The sequence below is a fragment of the Mustela nigripes genome, chromosome 4 (assembly GCF_022355385.1).
Source record: "Mustela nigripes isolate SB6536 chromosome 4, MUSNIG.SB6536, whole genome shotgun sequence".
Lineage (NCBI taxonomy): Eukaryota > Metazoa > Chordata > Mammalia > Carnivora > Mustelidae > Mustela > Mustela nigripes.
In genome coordinates this window covers 89,075,059-89,099,569 of record NC_081560.1, presented here as the reverse complement: position 1 = coordinate 89,099,569, position 24,511 = coordinate 89,075,059, and the positions used below count along the sequence as shown (strand labels likewise).

The 24,511-nt window shown below is 42.7% G+C and overlaps 1 long non-coding RNA gene and 1 pseudogene across 1 annotated transcript in view; both read left to right on the top strand.

Annotated features, from left to right (window-relative positions):
- LOC132016032 (uncharacterized) overlaps positions 1-24,511 on the top strand; it is an 86,177-nt gene that overhangs the window by 26,815 nt on the left and 34,851 nt on the right. The gene's annotated exons all lie outside the window — the stretch shown is intronic.
- LOC132016029 (actin, cytoplasmic 2-like) lies at positions 10,220-11,342 on the top strand (annotated as a pseudogene).

The window sequence follows — 24,511 nt, the reverse complement described above, 5'->3', positions numbered from 1 at the left end:
AAATATACAATAAAATACAAAAAAAGTAATGATAATCACATTATCATTCAGAGATAATGTATTTTAACATTTTGGTATATAGCCTTCCTGTCTGTCTGTCTGTCTCTCTCTCTCTCTCTTTTTTTTTTTTTTTAAGATTTATTTATTGGGGTACCTGGTGGTTCCATCAGTTAAGCATCTGACTTCAGTTTGGGTCATGATCTCGGGGTCCTGGGATCCGCCCCTCATTAGGCTCCCTTGCTCTGTGAGGAGTCTGCTTGTCCCTCTCCCTCTGCGCCCCCCCCCCGCTTCTGTTCCCTCTCTCTCTCTGAAATAAATAATTTATTTATAAACTTACTTATTTGAGAAAGTGAGAGAGAATGGGGGAGGGGCAGAGGGAATCTTCAAGCAGACTCTCTGGGAGCCTCATGTGGGGCTCAATCTCATGACCCATGAGATCATGACCTGAGCTGAAAAAAAGAGACACTTAACCGACCGAGCAACCCAGGCGCTCCTCTTTTCCTACTTATATATTTCTAAATATTGTTTTGTAACCTGCTCTTTATATTTGTGAACATTTTTCTAAGTTATTAAATGTTCTTTCTAGAACATAATTGGCTAAATATGTACCATAAGGATGTATCACTTTATTTAACCAATTCATAATTAGTAAACAGGTTGTATCCTGACTTGTTTTTTTAATTAAAATCAATTTGTGTATGAGCCTGATATCTCATGTTAATTTAGCTGACAGATTTAGACCTATATTTTGATCTATCCATAATACTTCCATTGCTAACAACACTCTTCTTTCCCAGTGATTTTGTTATTAGTTCATAGTGCAAATACACCCAAATTCCCCTTCAAAAACAAGTTGTTATGAAAGTCTCAGGTGTAGAGTGCCCTTGTCTGATTTTTGTTTTTCCATATTCCTTGGTCCTTGCATATGGATCTTTTGCCTAAAACATTATTTTCTTTCTTACTTTTATTGAAAATATCTTTTTTAAAAAAAATTTGGTAACAGTGAACTACAACAGTGATCTTCATTTTAATTTCAAATCCATCCTTATTATTCTTTTAATAATATGATTTGACTTGCTTTTCTAATGAAGGCTTTATTCTTTCACCCAAATCTCAAATTTTTAGTGTCAAGATTCCTTTAAAAAATTCATCGAGGATTCTGAAGAGCTTTTGGGTATATGAATTTTATCTATTGCTGTTTGCCATATTAGAAGTTTAAAAAATGAAGGCACCTGGGTGGCTCAGTGGGTTAAAGCCTCTGCCTTCAGCTCGGGTCATGTTCCCAGGGTCCTGGGATGGATGGAGCCCCACATCGCACATCAGCAGGAAGCCTGCTTCCCTTCCTTTCTCTCTGCCTGCCTCTCTGCCTACTTGTGATCTCTGTCAAATAAATAAACAAAAAATCTTAAAAAAAAGAAATTTAAAAAATACTATTTCATTTTAAAGTAACAATAAAGACCTGTAACCCTGTAACATATTAACATAAATACATATGCCAAAACACATTAGGTGGGAAGAATGGCATTGTTTTCCATTTTGCAATCTCTTTGATGTCTGGCCTAACAAAAGGCAGTTGGTTTCAACAATCTGCTTCTGTATTGACACCAGTTGGCACGTGTTGTTTTTGTTGAAGTACATAGATGAAGAAAATCCTGCCTTGTGCAGACATGTGCTTGGAAAAAGAAGGACCTGAGGTAAGCTTCCGAAAGACTCCGGGCTCACAGCATCCCCTGCCCACACTTTTGAGAATCACTGACTGTGAGTGCTGGTCCATCTTTTTATGCTCTAGTTTCCTTTTTTGTAAACATACAGTGATAACTATAGTATTTCATAGTATTCTGATATCAGAGCATGAAAACTGCTATAGTGGAAGGCAGAAATCGACACCTGTTCATGAAATAGGAAAACCGCTTTCTCTGGGGCACATGGGGGCCATGTAGCTATCCCAAGGAACCTGGTTTACTAAAGCAATATGTATTTCCCATAGATACGTGGGTTTCACATTTCACCACTGCAGCCAGAAACTAGGAATTTTCTTTTTTTTTTTTTTTTTTTTAAAGATTTTATTTATTTATTTGACAGAGAGAAATCACAAGTAGATGGAGAGGCAGGCAGATAGAGAGGGAAGCAGACTCTCTGCTGAGCAGAGAGCCCGATGCGGGACTCGATCCCAGTACTCTGAGATCATGACCTGAGCTGAAGGCAGCAGCTTAACCCACTGAGCCACCCAGGCGCCCAGAAACTAGGAATTTTCTAAAGAAAGTTTTAAGGTTTCTTATGTGGCTTTGGTGAAGAAATCCCGTCCCCCGACCCCAACCCAGGAGGGTAAGATATGAGTTCTGGCTCGCTTTCAAAGTGGAGATGCATTTCTCTGAAACCCGCTGCATAATTATCTTAGCATTCTTTGATCTACAAAATGTACTCCTGTGTCTCATTTTAGCTTAGGGCAAGGGTGGAACTAATCCCTATTGGACATTTTGTTTTATTATTATTATTTTTTAAGATTTTATTTATTTATCAGAGAGAGAGAGAGGGAGAGAGCGATCACAGGCAGACAGAATGGCAGGCAGAGGCAGAGGGAGAAGCAGAGGGAGAAGCAGGCTCCCTGCCGAGCAAGGCGCCGGATGTGGGACCTGAGCCGAAGGCAGCTGCTTAACCAACTGAGCCACCCAGGCGTCCTCCTATTGGACGTTTTAAAGACAGAATGAATGTAAGTTTCTCGTGGCGGACGTCATAATGGGCTCGCGCCTGGCAACGGATCCAGTATGGGCTGGTATGGCTGTAACATACATACTCAGCAGCGAGCTTGACTGCTTGCGCTCTGCGCGGCTGAAACGAGGCGTTGACTTACAACAGTGCGCATTCTGTTTTCATCTGATGCAGCGACTCAGCTTGGGAAGGTGGGACCTGGGGGGAAGGACGGTCCAGAACCCTCTGCCCTTTATCCCTACCCCAGAGGTTGAGTGGATTATCCACCCCACCCTACCCACCTCGAGAACCACACTTGAATCCTGCGGTGGCTTTGAGGGCCGGGCCTGGGGTGGGGCACAGATGTTTTCCTCGGATCTGCCCTGAATATGGATTGTATCTCATCTTAGCATCTCATGGTGGTTGAGGAGAGATTGCAGCCTGGACTTCAGAGGGTGGGAGTTGTGTCTGCATTTGGCAAATGGAGATAATGAGCTGGGTGAGGACAAAGTGAGAAAGTGCTCTAGGTACAAGAATTGTTAATATTGTTCTTAAACCAGTAAACAGTAAGCCCAGTAAACTGTCCTAGGGTGAGGAACTAGGTGAATTGGGACACACCAGTCCTGAGGAATTCTTTGCTTTGCTTCTGGCAGCCTGATCTTGTTAATCCTCTCCATGGAGCTCCTGAAGGTACTACTGGGCTAAAAAAAACCACTGAGGGATCCCCTACCCCACCCTTAAGTCACAAATGAAAGGGACAGCCTGGTACTGGATATTTTTATTTCCCTAAATAATGTGGTCACTTGTTCTACAACTGACTGCAGCCACCATTATCAGTGACTTTACTCTCCAAGTTTTTTCTACTTCTTTGACATCTGAGAGTAGCTGATAAAATCATGAACATACTCATTGTGAGAATGTATCAAATACGTCAGTGTGCACGTCCAGTGCTTTAAAAATCCCCTATTAGGTTTTTTTTTTTTTTTTAAGTTTAAAGTAAGCAGAGCCTTGGCACTGAAATAATTTTGGAATTTAAATATTGGTTCTTGAATGAAAACTTATCTTCTTTGTGTTCAATTAGACTTCTATTGCTCCACTTCAAAAAGGTCACCTAAATTTGGAAACAACAACTGATTCTAATTGTGACAATCTCACGCTTGCTGAATTTTCTCAGAAAGGTTAAATTACTTTTTCCCATTTACTAAGGAACATTTCTTCATACTTCTACCACAACGCACACCCAAAAATCTGGGGCTTTAAAGAAATGAGGCATATTTTAATGGATTAGGCTTTGATTCCTTGTGACAGCAGTGTTATCAGCTGCTGTATGCAAATATTTTAGACTCTACGCACCCTATTTGCTTTGCTGCAATAATGCAACTGTGTTTCTCGTAGATCTATTAGAAGTGCTGTGGGTTGCATAGGAAAATGTCTACAAAGCGCTTAGTTTCTAGAGATAGGTCATAAACTGAAGGGACTTTATTTCTAGAAATCCAGGGTAGGATAAACTGAGTGACTGAGGGAGGGGGTTCAGTAGGAATCAAGGTGGAGAGAAAAGGTAAGTACCATATGATTTCACTCATATGTGAAATTTAAGAAACAAAACAGATGAACATATGGGAAGGGGGGGAAAAAGAGAGGGAAACAAACCACAGAGATTCTTCTTTTTTTTTTTCCTTAAGATTTTATTTATTTATCTGTGTGAGAGAGAATGAGAGAGAACGCACAAGCAGAGGGAGAAGGGCAGGGGGAGAAGCAGGCTCTCCACTGAGCAGGGAGCTTGATACAAGGCTCCATCCCAGGACCCTGGGTTAAGGACCTGAGCACAAGGCAGACACTTAACTGACTGAGCCACTCAGCTGACCTCTGGAGACTCTTAACCTCTGAGAACAAACTAATGGGGGGAGGTGGGTAGAGATGGGCTAGATGGGGAATGGGTATTGGGGGGGCATTTGTTGTGATGAGCACTGTATATTGTATATAAGTGATGAATCACTAAATTCTACTCCTAAAACCAATATTGCACTATATTTTAACTAACGAATTTAAATAAAAATTAAAAAATAAATAAATAGGAGTCAAGGTGGAGGAACTTGAAAGAAGGCGCTCTCAAGAACCGGCCCCGGGGGTCCACAGGCTTCTTCAGCTGCCATATTGCGATCCGAAGCTACTAAGCTCCAGAGTAGCCACAGAGATGTTTGGTTCCATGGAAAATGGAGGCTCCTGGCTGAGCATAGAGGGAAGCTCCAGCTTCCTCTGAACTGTGTCAGCTTTGCTTATATGCAAGTATTGAGCAAAATAAGAAAAATAGCCAAAGAACACCACTGTCCAAGCATAAACTGGATTATTATTACTGGCACTCCTGACAATATAGAAATAGCCAGGGATTTTTTTTTCTAGCTTTATTAAGATATAATTGACGTAGGCCATTATATGGTTAAGGTGTGTGATAACGTCGATTTGATATACATATGAGCTGCAAAATGAGTACCTTAGTAAAGCTGGTTAACATCTCCATCATCTCACACATTACCTTTATTTCCCTCCAGTTTTATTGAGATATAATTGATGTATAGCACTACATAATTTTAAGGCACACAACATAACAACTCAATATTTGTGTATTGCGAAATGATCACCACAATAAGTTTAGTAAATGTTCATCTCCATATAGTGACAGTTTTTTTCCTTGTGATGAGAACTTTTAGGAACTTCTCTTTTAGCAACTTTCTAATATACCTTACAGCAGGGTTAGCTATAGTCATCATGTTGGACATTACTTGCTCTGTACTTACTCATCTTCCAATTGGAACTTTGTACCTAACGACCATCTTCATCCATTCCCCTCACCCCCCTGACCACTTCCTGTGTGCATGTGTGGTGAGATGTTTAAGGTCTACTTTTTAGCAGCAGTCAAGTGTACAGTATACTATATATTATTTTATATGTGATATATATATATGCATATATAGTATATGTTGTTAAAAGAGTTTTTTTTAAAGCAGGTATCCCCTTCTCTTATATCTGAGTGATATATGTGAACCTTCTCAAATATCTGAGTGATAATTTCAAATACTATGGAATTACTGCAGTGGTTGCAACATGGTTTTTGCATTACAGCAGAGAAATAGCCCGAGTTATCATGTTCCCCTAGGTGACTCTGAAAGGAAAGGGGTGACCACATTTAAGTTTAGAATGAGAGAAAGAAGGCAAAGATAGGGAGGGCTATCAGAGTTTCCACCACCAGAGCTCGTGTTGCAGTCACTCTGATAAAGACAGAAGGAAACAGGGCAGCGGGAGAGCTTGGACCTTGAAGCCCTTGATCTACCCGTGAAAGAGAAAAATAGCAGTGCTGAAGAATTTATCAGCATACAGTTTCTTAAGAACAGTTGAGCGGGGCTATGGAAGATGAGCTGGCTTCTGTTTTGCAGTGTTTCTAGCAAGAAGGGTTTTAGATACAATGACCGCACTCAGAATTTAGACTATCTCATAGGGATATCTTCCCAAAGCCTCTAGGATGTGAGTCATTATATCAGAATCTTGAGCAAAAGACAACTTAGTTGTGGAGGACTTGGAGAAAATGACATTTCATCTCCCAGTCTAGCTAACACACTAATTCCTTTAAAGGACTGGTTCTAGGACTCTTTACTGTTCCGTTAATGGTGCGGATGTTCCCAGGATGAAGGGACCTAGCATTTCCACATGGCCCAAGAGAAGCTGGCTAGAGAGTTTTCACTCTTCTGTTTTCTCCTTCTCCCCTTACGCAGTAACCCTATTCTCTATTACACTGCTTTCAAGAAACAATTTGCTCAACTCCTTCCTGCAAAGAGACAGAAAAGAGAAAATAAACCAAGGTTTGATATGTTTTCTTTCTCAGGAGTATCCTCATTAGGAAGGTAAAGGATGAAACTCTGATCAGAGAATTTCAAGCATCAGCTAGCCCAGTGGGAAGGAATTTGGGAAGGCAGGGAGAACATCATCTATCCTAATTGGTTGTCTCTCTGCCTTTAGCACGGCCAGCCCAACTGAGTTCCCACTAACATGGCAGATGGCCTCCTTACAGCCCTAGAGAAATCTTACTTGTCCTTGAGTATGTCAGGGAAAATGGCTGAGTGCAGAGGCATTTCCTCCTGACCCGTCTAGCACTGCCTCAAGAGTTGGGCCTAATGTGAATTTACAACAGTTACACAAGTTTCCACACTGAAGCCCATTTTGGTGAGGGTGGAGACATCAGACCCTATTAAAATAGGAGCCAGGTGCTGAGAGGGGTCACTGTCTTTTCTCAGGATGATTTTTATAAAGAAAGCAAGGGGAAATTTTTATTACACAGTTGCAATTGATTATGGTAAGAAATACCAGGGCAACATTAGGTATGAAACTGTCCTTCTTCCTTTTATCCAGGAAACACAGTCTCTCTTAATTAGTAACATGCCCTTTTTGTATGTCATAGGCTTCTTTGTCTTACGTTGCATACTTGTTATAGCTTGTAGATTAATGTCACAGGGAGCCCTCCCCAAACCATGGAGCAGTCTGCACAGCTCTTTCTCTGTTTCCCTGAAAAGCCTAACCATTGAGGGCCCCTAATCTTTGTGATGATACCAACCGCACTCTGTAAAGGACACTTGGGGTACTTCAGGATGAAAGATTAAAAGTCACATTATTTTTGATGGAACATAGTCTACCATAAGGGCCATTATAGTGGAGTTTCAAAAATAAAGTAAAAACAAAGAAATTATCATATCAGATTTTCAGTTCCCTTTGCATATTATAAATGCAGCATAGTCCCAAACCCTTTCCAGTGTCATGTAATTTTTACTGTGTTCAATAAAAGCAATTGATATAAAAAAAAAACATAGCTAAATGGTTATGTATATAATTTTTAAAAAGATTTTATTTATTTATCAGAGAGAGAGAGCACAAGCAGGCCGAGTGGCAGGCAGAGGCAGAGAGAGAAGCAGGCTCCCCACTGGACTCTACCCCAGCAGCCTGGGATGGTGACCTGAGCCAAAGGCAGCGACTTAACCAACTGAACCCACCGAGGTGTTCCTATATTATTATTATTTTTTAAATAAACTCTACACCCAGTGTGGGGCTTGAACTCAGGATCCCTAGATCAAGAATCATATGCTCTACCAACTGAGCCAGCCAGGTGCCCCGTAATTTTTATACCTTTGTAAGAATTTTTATATAATAAACTCATTGATCAGGAAAGATCCTTTATTTAGAATATGTATCTTAGAAAACATAGTCATTTAAAATAGAGTAAAGATTCCTGTGCCTATTTATTTTCTGGAAAGAGTTTTTTAAGAGACGTTAGAAGGAACAGGTTCCAGTAAGGAATGCATAAAATGCAAGTCATTTATGTGTGTGTCTAAGTATTAGTTAGCTGGCTTGCCTTTGTAAATGGATGGATGGGATTATTCCCCACTCCCCAGTCCTTTCAAAAGAAAAAAAAAAAAATCCCTGCTGTTTTTGTTACTAGATCAAGTGACCAAGTCCACACAAGCCCCACAGACTAGGGAGTAGTTCTCTACAGGGGCCTCTCACATCTGCTGGTGGACAGGACTCCCATCTTCCCATCTCCATGGTCTTCGAATAGCCATGCAGGTAGCAGAGTCATGGCTGCTGTCAGGGAAACTGCCTCTCTAAAACACTCAAAATTGGGGGTGCCTGGGTGACTCAGATCAGGTGATGAGGCTGGGGTCCTGGGATCAAGCCATGCAAGGGTCCTGGGATCAAGCCCCATGTTGTGCTCTCTGCACAGCAGGGAGCCTGCTTTTGCCTCATCTGCCACTCCCCTTGCTAGTGCTCTCTCTCTGTGTCAAAAAAGTAAATAAAAAATCTAAAAAAAAAAAGCCTGTTTTTTGTTTTGTTTCTTAAATTCCACATATGAATGCAATCATATGGTACGTGACATAATCTTCACCCTTTTTTAAAAAAAAGATTTTATTTGAGAGAGAGAGCATGAGAAGAAGGAGGGGCAAAGGAGGAGGAAGAAACAGTCTCCCTTCTGAGCAGAGAGCCCAACGAGGGGCTCAATCCCAGGACCCTGAGATCATGACCTGAGCCAAAGGCAGACAGTTAACTGACTGAGCCACCAAGGTGCCCTGATGATTTTCATCCTTATCTGAAAAACCTTAAAGAACATTATATTCTGATTATATTATTTGAGAATCTGATAGCAAGAAAAGCGACTGATCTGTGGAATGACATTTTAGAAACTTTAGCACAAATTAAACAGGAAGTTGATCTTGCTATAATCAGCAGGGTGCCTACATCTGTGTTGTCTGGATAGCCCACTGTCACTGTTGAAAACCCAAATACAGAAGACGCATCCTCTTTTTCCCAGTGTGTCAGTAACCTGAGCTCTTTTTGAAGGCATGGTCTCCAAGAGCGTTCCAACATGGCAGTGATAGTTGTAAAGAATGATAAATGATTCCACCGTGTTACCAATTTTTAAAGTTCTCTGTAGCCCTTACACTGGAATTCAAATTGTGCCAGCCATCTTTTATTAGTCAGTCCCATGGGATTCTTATTGTTATTTTGAACGATATCTATTTTTGTCTAATTCTATGGGAACCACACATAGTTTGTGCTTTTGCCAGAAATTTATTTTCCAATGAGTACTACTCAATTCTAAATAAGTACATTCTGCATTTTTATGCTGGGACATAGTAAGGGTGAGTTCAATTGGGAACGCCATTTAAAATTGTATAATGCAGCCTGGACTTTTTTTGTGACTAATATAATGGTAACTACAAGTGAGTTTGGGTTTTGTTTATTGTCTTTCCAAGTGATCCATTTTAAGTGAAAACATAAAATCATTAAGAATTGATTTTACAACAGTGTGGCTTATTCGTTGACTTACAGCATTGATTCGTGTAATTGCTCAATGTGTTTATTCATGCACAGAGTTAAACATTATATTAACTCTAATAACCAGAAAATCAATTCTCCCATGTCTTTTCCAACAGAAAAAAGGAAATGGTTTTCTTACCTAACTTTTGCTGCATGATATCTGTGGAAGTCTTGAGCTTGTTTCCAGAAGTGGGAAGACAGTTTTAGTTTTGTTCTATGGCGCTAAGTTTCAGAGTATGGATATTAACACTTTATCTCTTTGACCTGAGATTAGCAGAATATTTTCACTTGTAATAAAGCTTAACTCCCAGGACTACAAGAAGCAAAAAAGGGCAATTTTTATTATGACACAGGAACTTCAAGTGCCTGAGACCCTGAGGGATCTGTAGATGTTCTAGTCTATTCAGTGTAATAACACAGTCTTTGAGGAAAATTGTCTAAGCAAAATCTATAGGAAATCATAAAAACTGCAGAAAGGCTTAAAGAAATAATAAAACTACAATGATTCTACAAAGACTGCTTTCAGAGGACCAAAGAGAAAACTGAGGGGATTTTTAGTAAATGTCATTTATTCTCGTGTCAAAAAGAGAATAGAGCTGTCTCACTGGGCCAGTTGGCTGGCGCCCTGTGTTCCCGCGCCAAGGGCCCTCCGTGTCCTCCTCCACGCACCCCAATGGAAGAGGAGATGATTGCGCTCGCCGTCCACTATGGCCCCAGGACGTGCAAGGCAGACTTTGCCGGGGATGGTTCCCACCCGAGCTACGCTCCTGTCCATCGTCGGGTGATCCCGACACCAGGGCGTGATGGTTGGAATGGGCCAAAAGGACTCTTACATTGGCGACAAGGCCCAGAGCAAGCGGGGCATCCTGACCCTCCCGTACCCCGTCGAGCACGGCACTGTCACCAACTGAGACAATGTGGAGATCTGGCACCATACCTTCCACAACGAGCTGCGCATGGCCCCTGAGGAGCACCCGTGCTGCTGACCGAGGCCCCCGGAACCCCAAGGGCAACTGTGGGATGACTCAGATCATTTTTGAGACCTTCAACACCCCAGGCATGTATGTGGTCATCCGGGCTGTGCTGTCCCTGCATGGCTCTGGCCGCACCACTGGTCTTGTCTTGGACTCTGGGGACAGGGTCACCCACACTGTGCCCATCTTCGCAGGGTACGCCCTGCCCCCGCGCCATCCTGCGTCAGGACCTAGCTGGCCGGGACCTGACGGACTAGTTTATGAAGAGCCTCTCCGAGTGTGGCTGTCGCTTCGCCGCCGCCGCCGCGTAGCGGGGAATAGTGCGTGACATCAAGGGGAAGCTCTGCTCGGTCGTCCTGGACGTCGAGCAGGAGATGGTCACGGCCGTGTCCTCCTCCTCCCTGGAGAAGAGCTATGAGCTGCCTCACAAGGCAGGTGATCACTGTCCGGAGCGAGCGGTTCCGCTGCCCGCAGGCGCTCTTCCAGCCTTCCTTCCTGGGGATGGGGTCGGGTAGTGTCCACGAGACCACCTTCCGCTCCATCAGAAGTGTGACGTCGACATCCGGAAGGCCCTCTATGCTCGCGCGGTGCTGCGGGGCGGGGCCACCGTGTACCCCTGCATCGCCGACAGGATGCAGAAGATCACAACTCTGGCGCCAAGCACCATGAAGGTCAAGATCACCGCTCCTCCGGAACGCAAGTCCTGGGTGTGGGTCGGGGGCGCCCTCCCGGCCTCGCTGTCCACCTCCCAGCAGATGTGGATCAGCAAGCAGGAGGATGTTGGAGTCGGGCCCCTCCGTTGTGCACTGCAAATACTTTTAAACGAACTTGGAGCAGATGCGTAGCATTTCCTCCGTGAGTGAATTCCCGAGTATGCATTTGCCCTGGTCAGTGTATACCCTCATGCCGGCCTCCTGAAACTGGAACGAGGCTTTGGAAAGAAGTGTGTCCTTGAAGCTCGCATCTGATATCAGCACTGATTGTGGAACTTGCTGCTGATCTTGACCTTGTATCCAAGTTAACTGTTCCCTTAGTTTATGTTTAATACCCAGTATATATCTTTGATTTAAACCCTTAGCACCTCTGGCTGGGTCACTTTGTGCCTGAGGTTGAGAACATGGTTATAGAAGAAAAATCCATTGACTGGAGAATCTGCAAGACCCTGAGTTTCTTGATCTGTGTGAGTTTCTTGACCTGTGTTAAGAGCTGCCTATTCCAGGATTTCTCTAGAGGCTGGCAAGAGCCCTGAAACAGCTGCCATTTCTGTCTCGTAGGTCCATTGGGATAACAGGGATGGGAAGGTGGGAGCCTCAGGACCCACTTTGCTTTCTTACCCAGTGTTTTCCTGCCAGAACACCTTGGGCTGTTAATTGCCTTGAGTTGGAAAATGGTTTGCATTTACACTTGTAAATTTATTCACTCTTTTAATTTATGTAAGGTTTTTGCACACAATCCTCAATTCTTTAAGAGATGACAACAGATTGTGATTTCTTTTTTTTTTTTTAAAGATTTTATTTATTTATTTGTCAGAGAGAGAAGGAGAGGGAGAACATAAGCAGGCAGAGAGGCAGGTAGAGGCAGAGAGAGAAGCAGGCTTCCCACCGAGCAAGGAGCCCGATTCGGGACTCGATTCCAGGACCCTGGGATCATGACCTGAGCCGAAGGCAGCGGCTTAACCAACTGAGCCACCCAGGCATCCCCAGATTGTGATTTCTACTGTCATGTGAGAATATTAGGCCCTAGCAATATGTCATTGTGTGAGGAAAATAAAGTGCTGTGGTTAAAAAAAAAAAAAAAAAAAAAAGGCAAGCAAGCAGGATTGTTTGGTTGATTTGGCTGTGGCTTGTTTTCTTTGTAGACACATAAACGATGGAAGACTGACTTACATTAGTCATGAAAGTGATTATTTGGCCAAATATCTAAAGCAAGAAATTTTATATTTTGTTTTGCCTTTCAAATGGATAGAAATTTTTAAAATGTACTTTGGGATCTATAGAAAATGATAAAAAAATTTAAATGAGCTGTAATTCCACTGACTAGTTAATGCAGTTGACATTTAAAAACAATTCTATAGTAATACAAGCACACGTTTTTAAAAATTCCAGTAGTACTGAGAGGTTTAAATGAAACACAGATGTATTTCTCCCCTCCCCCAACCCCCAACCACCTGTCTATTTCCACCAAGCTGCAGTTGTTAACAATTGCTTGGGAATCTTTCCAGAAAAGGAACTGTATCTCTAGACACCAAGGGATGTGAGAGTGTGTGTGTGTGTATAAAATTAAGGTTTGGGGGTGCCCAGGTGGCTCAGTCAGTTAAGCGTCTCTTAATTTCAGTTCAGGTCGTCTCAAGGTTCTGAGATTGAGCCCCATGTTGGGCTCGGAGCTCAGTTTGGTGTCTGCTTGGGATCCTCTCACTCCCTCTTCCTCTGCCGCTCCCCCATCTCTCTCTCTCTCTCTCTCTTTCTCTGTCCCTCAGGAAATAAAAAATAAAAAATAAAAAATAATTTTTTTCACAAAAGGTTTATGTCATTCTATATGCCTCTATTTTTTATTCAATAATATATTTCAGATCTTATATCAGCACCCACAGAACTCTCACATTAACAGTTGTATAATAGTTCATCATATAGCATACTGTAAGTATTTATCAGTCCCCTGTTGATTCAGATTTAAGTTATACTTTATTTCTGTGAATATATATGTAAAGCTTTGACAGCTGAGTAGCTGATGAAGAGATGTCTACATTTTTTATTTTGATAGATACTGTCTAATTTGTGGAATCTGTTTACTCTTCCCCCAACATTTGAGAATTAACTATTTCTCTAGCACCGGTATTATGAGACTTAAATTTTCACCCAGTGAAATTCAGTTCATAGTATTCCACTTTTATTTTTTGTTAAATGGACAGACATTTTACCTAATGCAAAGCCAGAATATACTTTCTTGGGAGCATGTGATATGTGGACTAACAAAGGACAAAGGAAATATTTTCCTTTCCTAAAGGAAAGATTGGATTGGGGGGCACCTGGGTGGCTCAGTGGGTTAAAGCCTCTGTCTTCGGCTCAGGTCATGGTCACAGGGTCCTGGGATTGAGCCACGCATCAGGCTGTCTGCTTTGCAGGGAGCCTGCTTCCTCCTCTCTCTCTGCCTGCCTCTCTATCTGCTTGTGATCTCTGTCAAATAAATAAAATATTAAAAAAAAAAAAAGATTGGATTGGCAAATGTGGCAACACCGAGTAAACTTTGTAGGGCTGTGAATTTTAGGAAATTTTTAAAGAGTAGATTAAATTGATAACTCTCAGGTTCAAGAGATGGTATGTAGCTGGGGAGATGGAGAATGAGAAGTTGTTTAATGGGTAAGGTCTCAGTTTTACAAAGTGAAAAGAATTCTGGAGATTAGTTGCAGAGTGTGAGAGTTTTACCACCATTGAACGGTACATTTCAAAATGGATGCAATAAGATGAATGGATAAAGATGTGGTATGTAGTGTTCCACACACGACAGAATACTACTCAGCCATCAAAAAATAAAATCTTTTTCGATGACGTGGATGGACCTAGAGGGTATCATGCTAAGTGAAATAAGTCAATCAGAGATCATCACTAGTACGATCTGACTCATATGTGGAATTTAAGAAACAAAACAGGATCACAGGGGAAGAGAGGAAAAAATAAAACAAGACAAAATCAGAAACAGACAAATTATAAGAGACTCTTAATCATCGGAAACAAACGGAGGGTTGCTGGAGGGGAGGGGGGTGGGGGGATGGGGTAACTGGGTGATGGACCTTAAGGAGGGCACGTGATGTAATGAATACTGGGTGTTATATAAGACTGATGAATCACTGACCTGTACCTCTGAAACCAGTATTACAGTCTATGTTAATTACTGAATTTAAATTTAAAAAATGGTTGCAGTAGTAGCTTTTATTATGGGTATTTTACCACAATTAGAAAGAAAGATAACGAGCAAAATTATGTTCTATAGAGAAAGAGACCAATTACCTAAAATGTAATTTCAAGAGTATAACGGAAGAAACAGTACCAGAAACTCCATCAAATCCCTTCCAGGGCCAATTAATGTCATTACACAATCAGATAAGGTCCTGAATGCAAAGATCCCTGGTGTGGACTCAGATATAACGTAAGGCACAATGACTAATAGCAGCAACATCATCACCCTTACTCTTCTTGCTCTGCTGTACTTGATGGCTACCAGGACATTTCCCCAACTGGAAAAGTACCTGTTCTCTGGGCCCTAATCAAATGTTGTCTGCAAACACACCTGCTGTCCTTGTCTCCAACCCTAAAGTCCAGATTTGGTAGCAGGAGTCAAAGACAATGCAGAACCCCAGAGAAGAGGAAGACCACAGTGAGCCCCAATGCCTCAGGTCATTGTGTGACCTACATCATTGTTTAAAAGCACTCTATAATATTTTTATTTGTCATTGCTCCCAGTCATCTTGTGAGAGAAACCAGAATCACAGGGAGAGGGAAGAACCAAAAGCCAGAGAAAATCATGACTTTGGTTCACAGTTACTCGGAGTCCCAGGTTCTAATTATGAAAGCAGACAAATCACTGTTATAAAAATAAAATGCATTTATCTTGGAAAGGTGACTCACAGTGCATGTAAAGGAATTATCTAACGAAAATGTTCCACAAACTTAATAAGGCCATTTCTCCACCATTCAATTGAAGATGAACAGTTGCTTGCTGGCATTCAGACCTTCTAGCTTCGCACAGAGGAGAGGTTCTCAACCTTGGGAGCACTTTAAAGTCACCTGCCAAAGCTGTTTTTAACAGCTGATGCCCTAAGGTCATACCAGACCAATTAATCAGAATCTCTGGGGTGGGTTTCCAGGTGATTCCAACCTGCAGCTCAGGCCAAGAATCAATGGTACAAAGATTGTCAACTTCAGTGTGCATAAGTCTTGGGGGGGGCTCCCCCCCCCAACAGAAGTATGATTTAGAGGTTTGGGATTTTCCCAAGATCTGTATTTCTTACATGCATTTCAGCTGATGCCAATACATATGGGTCTGTGCATGTTTTGAAAAATACTACTACACTGACCAAAATTCCTGACTTTTTTATCCTAATCACAGATCTCTGTTGCTACTCAATAAATCTGGTTCCCCTGGACTTTGTTAATAAGGCTCTTTACCCCAAGCCAGTCATTTTTATTGCTTTGCCCTGAGACATGTCCAAGATCTTCACATATCACTCGCAATGAGTGGCTCCAAAAATGACTGCGTTAATCCAATGAAATCCTGACCAAGGTTAAACAGAGTGGAAAGAGTACATCGTGGTTTCTCCATGCCGTGCTTTTGGTAATAACTCCTGGAGGTGTGCTTTAAAGAATAACAATAAGATGGGGGCACCTGGGTAGCTCAGTTGGTGTCTGTCTTTGGCTCAGGCCATGATCCCAGAGTCCTGGGATTGAGCTCCGCATTGGACTCTCTGCTCAGCGGGGAGCCTGCTTCCCCCTCTCCTGGGCCCTCTGCTTGTGCTCGTTCTCTCTCTTTGTCAAATAAATAAATAAAATCTTAAAAAAAATAATAAAATGTTCAACATAATCATCAACATCAAAAGCAACAGTGGGGTGGTTCTACTGGGTCACTATGAACCCAAGAATACTTTTTAAGTAAGTTTATGCAAAATAAGCCCTCTTGAGGAGTACATTTGTACTTTGCCATTTGAGGTTTTATCCTTATTAAATTTTACCACGATTCTTTAAAATTTTTATTTTTTTTAGAGAGAGCGTGCACACAGTGCACAGTGGGGAGGGGCAGAGAGAGAGAGAATCTTAAGCAGACTCCACATCCAGCATGGAGCTCAATGTGGGGCTCGTTCTCAGGACCCTGAGATCGTGACCTGAGCTGAAGTCAAGAGTTGACGGCTTAACAGACTGAGCCACCCAGGTGCCCCACCATGATTATTTTCGACTACTGCCCAACTACTCACCTTGATGTTACTGGAAGATGATAGGCACTTGTCTGTTTTATTCCTCATGTTGCTAAGAGAAATATGAATTAGTCTGATGGCCAGGAGATATCCCATACATTTGTGCTTTCTGTTTCCCCAGTTCACCTTGAACTCTGTATACCTGTTTGAAACCCTGTAGCCCAGAATGGGGTGGTCACAGTCAATACTGTGGAGTGGAAAGGGAACCAATGGGCTTTGGGATGAAATAAACCTAGTTCAGACTCCTGGCCCCACTTCTTACTAGCTGTGTGACCTTCAGCCAAACCCTAATTTTATAAAGCCTCATTTTTTTTTCTTCTGGAAACGTGCAGCTACAATACTACCCTCAAAGGGTAGTAAGGCTACTAGTAGTAGATTAAATGAAACGCACCAATGTTTAACACATTGGTTCACACACAGGTGTTCAAGATAAAGGGTTTTTTTCTTTCATGTAATTCAGATAACAGGAATAGCTAAGAGCATAAATATGGATATTCTTCGAACTTAATCCACTCAGAACTTATGGGAAAGGAAAAATAATTACAACGTGTTGGGCTACCCCTCAGAAGGTGACTCCACCAAGGGTTACTGGGATCACTCCTGCATTAGGAGAGGGTATGCAGGGAGAACTCTGGGCACCTGGTGGGAGCCAGGCCAGGAGCCTGAAGGCCATGGCCAAGAACAAGGCACAGCGTGAAGATAAGGAGACGAACCTGAGCCAAGGAGAGGCAAGGGCCAGTACTCGAGGGCAGCAGGGAGTCAACCCTGAGCAATAGCCAGCCCTCACAGACCTGGAAGAAGCCTAGAGGAGGTAAAGGGTTGGCCTCAAGGAAGAGATCTAGAACCCAAAAGTCTGCATCGGGAGAGATGGTGGAGTCCGGCCAAAGTGGGACTCCGGAACTGCAAGGCGCTAAGCTAGGGTCACCCAGGAAATAGGTTATAGTCGTATCTTTTTATATTAGCCTGGCTAAACTTTTCCATCCTTGTCCAAGTCTCTCCCTCTGTTAGGCTTTCTTTGATGGGTATAAATGTATTCTTCTATAATTAGGCATGAAACTAAGAAGAGCGGGCTAACTAATGCATGTCCAAAATCTCAATGACTTCACACAACAGAAGTTCATCTTGGGCTCCTATCACAGCTGGAGTTGAGGGGTGCTGAGTCTGCGGGTGTGGGGAGGGAGGGGACCCGCGTTGTGCCGTTATTCGGGGACCCAGGTTCCTTTGATTTGGCTGCGCTGTCACTGCTGTCCGTTCTGAATGTTGGTTCCTCAGATCCTTTTTCACATTTTTAGCACCAGCTTGTTAAGGAAGTGTGAGCTACCTCCGGCTCCCCTACCAGCTGCCTCCTCAAGTCTTTTGATTCCGTCCTTCCGTCCTTCCCGTCAACATGCTCATTAACAAATTCAGAAAATGTGGTTTTGACTAAGTGAATTGATAAACAGGTGCCAAACCTGGGTTGAATAGCAAAGAAAACTGGTGATGTTTCCTTAGGATTGGTTTGGAGCCCAGTCCTCTTATTGCCTTTGGTGGTTTGTGTAATAGAGAAGGAGCTCATTATATTTCTAAAATAAATTTTCAGCATGAGAAGAGAAAGGCCCTTAATTTGGAATGGTTTTGATTTAGTTGGAGAAATTACCAGAGACTGTCCATAGAAATGAGACTCATCCCCAAAATGGGAATGAACGTCTTGGAGTCTGAGTTTCCCTTAGTGAAGGAAGTGGTCTAGACAGTCCCCAGGGTTCCTTCTAGTCTTAGTCTTTAGGTCATAGGAAGATGAAGAAAAACTTTAGGAATATGGTAGTCAAAGCTGAAAAAGAGCTAACAGTTTTTAGTGGTTTATATGTGAATATGTTATTAAAGTGAAACACTCGTGAAAGTAAAAAATGTACTAATAAAAACGTAGGGGCACCTGGGTGGCTCAGGCGGTGGAGCATCTGACTTCAGCTCAGGTCATGAACCACAGTCCTGGGATCAAGACCTGCATCAGGCTCCACACTCACTGATGGGTCTGCCTGTCCCTCTGCCTCTCCTGCTTGTGCTCACGCACTCTCTCTCTCCCCCATAATAAATAAATAAAATCTTTTTTTAAAAAACATAGTGAGTGTGTGGGTTAGCATCTTAGTTGCAAGCAAGAGGAATTCTGACTGATTTAAGCAAAAAAGCAATTTATTGAAAGGGTCTCAGGGTAAGTCACAGAATCTCCAGGAAGGCTAAGCTCAAAACCCAGGTGAGAATCCAACCCAAATCATGCTGAGGACACATGATCAGGACGTGTCTGCTGTTTGCATTAAATGCTGGAGGTCCCTTGGGCCCCCTAGGGCACAGATGAATTCTTGACTATTCCAGCTTCTTTGCTCCACTCATTTCAGATTTAAAGTCTCAGGCACGAGCATCTGATCGGCCATCATTCATTTACATATCTGAGCCCAAACTTCCAGTGATGGTGAAATCGAAGATCAGACTGGTCCACTCAGACCTATTTAATGGGGAAATACCCCCAAACATAGGTAAGGGCTCCTTCAAATTCCATACAATTTTTTTTTTTTTTTAGATTTTTAAAAAATTTATTTATTTGACAGAAAAAGAGCACAAGTAGGGGGAGCAGCAGGCAGAGGGAAAAGGAGAGGCAGATGCCCCGCTGAGCAGGGAGCCGGATGTGGGACTTGATCCCAGGATCCTGGGATCCTGACCTGAGCTGAAGGCAGACGCTTAACTGACTGAGCCAAACAGGAGCCCCTCTGTACAAATTTTCTTCATTTGGCATACTGAGGATCAGCTCCATCACTCCAGAGGCAGGAAGAGAAAGGCTGATCTTTCTTTTCTGGGACTCCTTGCATTCTTCTACAAGTGAGGAGGAAGGTCTTTCTTTAGAGTTTTGCTGCCTAATAAGTACAGAACTGAAAAGCACAAGCTTCTTGATGCATTCAAAATTAATAGTCCAATAGATATAGGGAGACAAGGTCAAGTTCCTCCATGAAAGATATTTCCATTAGTTTTGGTAGCCTGGCTTCTGAACCGCCTTCCTGTGTTGCTAAGTTCTTCATGTTGTGCTTTACCGTGATGGGCAGACTGCTAGCACCTGACAAGGTGAAAATTCGAGATGTTTCCCATTTCCCTTTCCCTGGAGGCCAAGCCTTGGGCAGGTGATGCAGGCACCAGCAGCAGCTGTGCCTGCCCCAGACCTTGAACTGGAAATGGGTGACATAGAGGAGGGGATGGTGAGGAAGGCTTCCTGGCAGGGCCGGGGGGCAGGGGGCACGGGGCACGGCAGTAGAGGCAGTGATGCTGGAGACACTGCAGGAGCTGAGGGCTGGTCGTGTTAGCCCTACAGATGTCCAGTGTTTGGTGCTGGTCAGGAGGCAACCTCTTCTGATCCACTCATTCTGTGGTGTGATTCTGGATGGTTGTCCTGGCAGCATAGCCACCATCTACCCAGTCATCTTGGTGACTTTGTGATACTCAATCTTCTTTGCTAGTCTTTTCCTCCGAAATGAACCAGTGTAGGTTTCTGTTGCTGGCAACTAGGGACTCTGGTACATATTGGACTTAAGTATCTTCTTCCAATGTCCAGCCTAGTGTACCGTGGAAGCACTGTATTTGTTACAGTTTGGCAAGAAGGAGGGGAGGGAAAGAAGAAAGGATAGAAGGACGGAGGAAACAAAAGGAAAGGGAGAGAAGGGAAGGAGGGAGGGAAGAAGGAATAGTGTCTATAATTTGAAAGCTAATCCTTTTGTTGTAATTTGTAACTTTTAGAGGTCTGAGGGTCACCCAAAATGAAAAACAGAGGGTACCTGGAGAAAGTTTACAGGAAGGTCACAAGGACAGGGGAAAACAGCGATTTCTTTCAAGAGGGTCAAAAGAATGAGTGTGATGGTTTGGCCTTAAGAAAAGATTCGGGGACAGAGAACCAGTGTATTTATTGTTTTGTAGGTTCTGCTGCTTTTATCAGAGACCCAAACTAACTGTGACTTAAGATAGGAATATATTTCTCTCTTATATTACAGTCAAGAAGTAGATGGTTCCAGGGCACCTGGGTGGCTCTGTCGGTTAAGGATCTGACTCTTGGTTTCGGCTCAGGTCATGATCTGAGGTTCCTGGGATGGAGCCCTGCTTTGGGCTCCACACTCAGTATGGAGTCTGCTTGAGATGCTCTCTCTCCCTCTCCCTCTGCCTCTCCCACTCTTGCTGTCTCTTTCTCTCTCTCAAATAAATAAATAAAATCTTAAAAAAAAAAAAAAAAAGATGTAGCTGGTTCCAGGGATGATATGGAGGCTTTGCTCCGTGAAGCCATCCTGGGATCCAAGTTTCTTCTATCTTATTGTTCTGTGAAACTTAGGACATTGCCCTTGCCCAGTGGTAAAGATAGTGTACCAGCACATGCAGACAACAGGAGGCACGCACCTTCCATTAAGACACATGCCCACACTGACCATGTCGCTTCCCATCATATGTACTTGGTTAGCTCTTCGTAAGATGTCATGCAGAACAATGCTGGTTTTATATTCAAAGTTCATGTGAATGTCTGCCAGTTGAGGGTTCTAGCATCATAGAGAAGAGGAGAAAAGGTATTAGAGAATAACCAGGATTGAAACAATCTGTGCTTCAACAAATAGCAGGCTAAAACTTCAACGTATGGCATCAGATGAGAATCACGGTAGAATTTTCAAGGATTGTTGCACCCCAGTTACTTTTGAATGTGAGAAATGCCTCCAGATGTCTTAAAATGGGACAGTTGTCACTTGTAATAGGTTGAGAAAAGGGACAGCTCATGCTCAGCCCCAGTCCCATGTTTCTATTCAGAAATGACAAAGGGTACAAAACAGCACTGAATGAAAGTTTAAAGGTCTTTCTCAGGGCGGATTGCTACAGCTAGAGTTGTATGCTTGGCAGAATGTACCGTGCTGTCCAAGTGCTCCTCTGGGCCATTGTAGAAAATGCAATGGCCCTTAAGGAGGTCAGAGAGGCCTCGGGCCTAGAGGAGACCCAGAAAATACCAAGGGAAATTTACAGATGACAAATACAAGGGCAAACTGGGTACAAGTTCAAAGCTGTGGAAATATCGTGGGGAGGTAGAGGGCACATGTACATCTGAGTTATCTTGCAACACACTACTCGGGGCAAAGAGAACAGGGCTCTAAGCCACTGGTGGCAAGGGCAGAGGGCAGTGTCCAGAGGATGACAGCTGGCTCCCAACCCCCCACCCCCAGGGGCCCTACTGCCCAGCTGGCGGGCTCCCACTGACTCTTTTGAAGCACACTTTTTGCAGCAGTCTGCAAGCAACTGCTTTTCTAGGAGAGCAGCAGTGCTTGGCCCGTCTCCACTACTGTAAATGTCTAAAAAGACTTTCAAAGGCATTCTCTTTGAAAAGCTTTGAAAAGCTCGATGGGAACTTCGAGATAGGGGTGGCCACCTTTTCTGTCCACACAGATGGGCCCACCTGAGATGGGAGGCGAAGCGGCCAACCCACAGAAGAAAGAAGAGCTTAGAGATACAGGGCTGGGAAGGAGCAGCAGGGACCAAGGCCTGGGGACGGGGAGCCTTGGTGGCTGGTAAGCCTTGACCTTCCCAGTGAAGGAAGCCAAAAGAGACTCTGTGTTTGCTTAGGGTGGTTTGAACTGAGTTGTCCTTGTAGATAGAAGACTCATGGCTAAGATGCCCTTTGCAGTGCGTTTCTCTTGCTTCCATTCCTTCCCCACCTTTGACCCCTTGCTTTCTAGGCCCCTGAGTGAATTGGCACAGTCAGACTCTATGTGGCAGGACCTACCTCTTTCTTCCTGGTTCTGGAGTTTTCCACCTTTGGCTAATTTTCCTAGTTTCCTTTGCCAGGTTCACCAACTGTGACCTAAAATTCTTATTTCTTCACTTCTTTCTGAGTCTCTCCTATGGCTATTCCCCTACATTTTTCTTCTTCTTTTTTTAATCACCTCAGATGACTTCTCTGTTTTCCTTTAAGCAGATGTATCAAGCTTGGTTTTTTCTTTTGTTTTTGTTCTGTGTCTTTGCAGCCAGTATCCTTATGTCTTTCTTGTTTTCTGGTCTTAATCTTGGGACATTTGTATACATGTGCTCCTTTTTGACACAGAGATCACATACTGACCATCCCGCACCCTGCCAGCCTGTTTCTGTTTTGTTACCATATTAGACACGGCCCTATTATGTTTCCTACCCCAGATCTTCCCAGATTACACATTTCACTAGGATGGTTTATTGATACTTCATCTCTAGCTGCCTCCCATAACAAGCAACAGTATTAGTCCTAAATGAAAACCACTGACAAATATTTCATTCTTCTCACACCAGCAGGCCAGCAGTTCTGTTTCTCATTTATTCCTTTTTAAAATTTCAATTTATTAATTAATTTGAGAGATAGGGAGAGAGAGAGTGAGTGAGGAATAAGCACTCAGTGTGGAGTCAGACAGGAGACTTGATCTCATGACCTTGAGGTCATGACCCGAGCCTGAGTCAAGAGCCAGATGCTTAACCAATGGAGGCAGCCAGGTGCCCCCTCATTCTTTTAATTTAAGCTTCAGACCAGCCCTTTCTCCAGGGCTGTTAAACCTATATAGTTATTTATATAGTTATAACTATAACTTGTCCAATTGATAAATGTGGAAGGAATGAAGAATGTGATGAACACCACACAGTAGTAAGTGCAACAGGTAAGAACCATGGAGGGACGCCTGGGTGGATCAGTCGGTTAGGTGTCTGCCTTCAGCTCAGATCATGATCCTGGAGTCCCAGGATCAAGCCCCACATCAGGATCCCTGCCCAGTGGTGAGTCTGCTTCTGCCTCTCCCTCTGCTCCTCCCCTAGTTCATGCTCTCTCTCTCTCAAATAAATAAATAACATTTTTTTTTTTTTTTTTTTTTTAAGAACCATTGATGGATGCTAAAAATTCTGGGCAAAGTTCAAGGAGAAACAGAATATTTGCATAATTTCAAAGAATCTCCCCCTAAGAAATGTATTATTGATTACAAGAGGGAAAATTATAAATTTACACTAGAGAAAACCAGAAGACATTGCCTTCACCAAGTGATCAAGGATAGCATCACCACCAATGAGACACAGCAACATCATATGACCATGGTAAAATGCATGAGATTCTTGCAATATTCTATGACATTCTTGCCAAAAATGTATAACCTCAATGTAATCATGAGATATCAGAAAACCCAAACTGAGAAACATTCCATAGAATAACCAACCATTCCCAAATAAATGATTTACAAGTTCCAAGTGTCAAGGTCATGATAAGGAAAAGACTGAGGCAATGTTACAGATTAGAGGAGACTAAGGACACTGGACAACTGGATGCCCTTTAACCTGACTTGGATCCTGGGCAAGAAAAGGACAGTAGAGAGCAACTGGTGAAATTTGAGTGTTACCTGCAGATTAAGTAATGTTATCATTGATGTTTGTTTTCTTTTTCCTATGTTTTTTTAAATTGATATTTAATTGACATATAACATTATATTAGTTTCAGGTGGATAATATAATGATTTGGTAACTGTAGGTCACAAAACGATCAGCACAATAAATCTAGTTAATATCCATCACTGCATGTACTTACACATTTTTTTTCTTGTGATGAGAACTTTTTTTTTTAAAGATTTTATTTATTTATTCGACAGAGATTGATCACAGGTAGATAGAGAGGCAGGCAGAGAGAGAGAGGAAAGCAGGCTCCCTGCTGAGCAGAGAGCCCGATGCGGGGCTCGATCCCAGGACCCTGAGATCATGAACTGAGCCGAAGGCAATGGCTTAACCCACTGAGCCACCCAGGCGCCCCATGATGAGAACTTTTAAAAGCTCTCTCAGCAACTTTTAAATATGCAATACAGTATTGTTAAGTATAGTCACTGTGTTAATTTTCTAATTTAGAGAATTATTGACTTACCATCTGGGCAATAGCCTAGGCATCAGGGTTTTATTTTACTTTAAAATTTTTTTTATTTTTTAGGGATTTTTATTTATTTATTCCAGAAGGAGTGAGAGCCATCTGTGGAGACAGGCAGAGGGAGTGAGAGAA